The sequence below is a fragment of the Myotis lucifugus genome, unplaced genomic scaffold, assembly GCF_000147115.1.
Source record: "Myotis lucifugus unplaced genomic scaffold, Myoluc2.0 scaffold_263, whole genome shotgun sequence".
NCBI lineage: Eukaryota > Metazoa > Chordata > Mammalia > Chiroptera > Vespertilionidae > Myotis > Myotis lucifugus.
In genome coordinates, this window is record NW_005871311.1 from 262,979 (window position 1) to 265,189 (window position 2,211).

Below are 2,211 nucleotides of genomic sequence, written 5' to 3' on the forward strand. Positions count from 1 at the left end.
GCTACGCGGAGAACCACACACCTGGCCTCGGGCCGCAGTCCCCGCTCACCTCAAGCGGCTCCGGCGACGCTGGACACAGGAAACTCCTGGGTCCCCGACTCCGGCTCTCCTCGACCCCCCTCTTCGGTTAACTCCGCTTGTTTCTCGACAAAATGGCGCCGGAGGTCGCGCGCTCACGTCGCGGCCTTTCCCCTCCCCGTTCTCATTTCATCATTCGCTGCCCGCTCGCGGAGGGACGGTCCCGGCAGCGGCCAATAAGTGCAGCCCGGCCGGAGCCCCCACCCAATCACCGTCGGGTGCCCGCGGGTTTCAACCAATCCCACACTATCCCTGGCCGAAGTCAAGGAAGAAACCCAAGCTCCTGCTAGCAACGACCAATCCGGGCGCTGACTCCACGGGCTCGGGCCAATGGCCGCTCGCCAGTCCCCAGGGACCAAATCGGAGCCTTCGCGCCTGCGCCCCGACCGAGGGCCAATGGGAAGACGCGCAGAACTTCGATTTGGGGTTTCTTCGACTTCCCACCTGCCCCGAGAAACAATAAATAAGGGAGGGGGGGCCCGTAAACCCTCGCCACTCTGCGCGGGAACTAGTTTGAGTTCGAGGGGAACCTCCTTCCGTCACTCTTCTACCTCTTTCGAAGTGTCAGGTCCAGCAGACTGCGGGGCTTCCCACGCTTAAACATTCCCCTCCCCTCGGGACCCCCTGGCGTGGAACACCAGCCATCAAAAAGCAAGCCAACCTGTAACTAAAAGGGGTGACGCTCGGCATCCCGGGATACATTAGTGATGCCCCCCTGTCCCCCCGCCCGCCGGACTCCTGTCGCAAAAGGTATGTCTCTTCTTCCGTCACTTACGGCGCCCTAAGGGGAGCAGTTGCATGCTGGGAAATGTAGTCTCCTAGGCGCCACTTTACATCAAGACAACTTTTTCTACTTTTGCCTGTTAAAGAAGGGATGCATTACAGAGAGGTAGGAAGCTAAGGTTCTCTTTTTGGCTTACGACTTGTAAGCGGTATCAGAAAGGATACCTACGCTCTTTACTCTCAGGGGAAAAGCACAGAAACGTATCTTTGGCTATAATGTATTATATATAGTAGATGGTAGGGTTTTATGGTCATAACTTTTGAAAAAACCTATCCTCATCATCCCCCCACCAACACCACCTCCCATCCTAAGGCTAGGCTCAGAAGCACTACCTTTTGTGCCTAAAAATACCTTTTTTCTTTAATTGTGGTAAAAGCACAACATAAGATTTACCATCTTAACCATTTTCAAGTATAGCATACATTAATTAGTGTTGACTACGTGCATATTGGTGTGCAACTGAACTTGTTCTCGTTGTAAAACTAAAACTCTAGGCCTGGCTGGGTAGCTCAGTTAGGTCCTTCTTCGGGTACCCCAAGGTTCCGGGTTCGGTTCCGGTCAGGGCACATACGGGAATTATCCAATGAATTGCATAGATCAGTGGAATAACAAATCAATGTTTCTTTCTCTTCTTTTCTCTCTCTCCAAAAATAAAAAAAAGTTCAAAAAAAACAACAAACAAAAAATTTGTTTCCTTCCTCCAGTTCCTGACACACACTGTTCTACTTTCTATTTCTAATAGAGTTTGAGTCCTGCAGATACTTTGGAATCGTGCACTATTTGTCTTTTTGTGACTGGCTTATTTCACCTAAATATACTTTTTTATACCTGTCTTTCCTTGGTTAGAGGCCAACTCTTCCAGCAAATATTTACTGAGTGTCTTGTGTTTTCAGCAACTGAATGAGACCCAGGAACCCTACATATAGGGAGCTCAAAGATTGCTTCAGTCTCATTCCTAGCTGTATTCCCAGCACCTAGCACTGTGCCTGGCACATGGTAGACATATGAGCAAAGAAATGTCGAGAAATCAGGAGAAATGAACTTACAACATTATAATGTTACTGGTAAAAGGCCCATTAAACAGACCAATGATGAGGAATAAGGCCCATCTATTCATTGTTGCTGTGTGAAATTGCTAAAACCTCTATAGATAGCCCTGGTTGGTTTGGCTCAGTGGATAGAGCATCGGCCTGTGGACACCACAACTGACAGCAATGGTTATCCCGGGGGGAGGGAAGTGGAATGAGGAAGGGTAAAGGGAACTTTTGCTTTTTACTCCATATGTTACTGTCCTCTTTGAACTTATTACAAAGAGGATCTATTCATGTTTTATTTGTGTAATTTAAAAT

The 2,211-nt window shown here is 48.8% G+C and overlaps 1 protein-coding gene across 13 annotated transcripts in view; it reads right to left on the minus strand.

Annotated features, from left to right (window-relative positions):
• The window catches only part of CNOT1 (CCR4-NOT transcription complex subunit 1), a 72,235-nt gene extending 72,014 nt beyond the window's left edge, over positions 1 to 221 (minus strand). For 7 of the 13 annotated variants that reach the window (XM_023762861.1, XM_023762862.1, XM_023762866.1 and 4 more), the window contains exon 1: positions 50 to 212. The gene's annotated coding sequence lies outside the window, so the exon portion shown is untranslated. Of the gene's footprint in view, positions 1 to 49 lie in introns of all 13 variants that reach the window. The other 6 variants (XM_006099218.3, XM_006099216.3, XR_002831763.1 and 3 more) reach the window with 5 other exon arrangements.
• Positions 222 to 2,211: the final 1,990 nt, after the last annotated feature.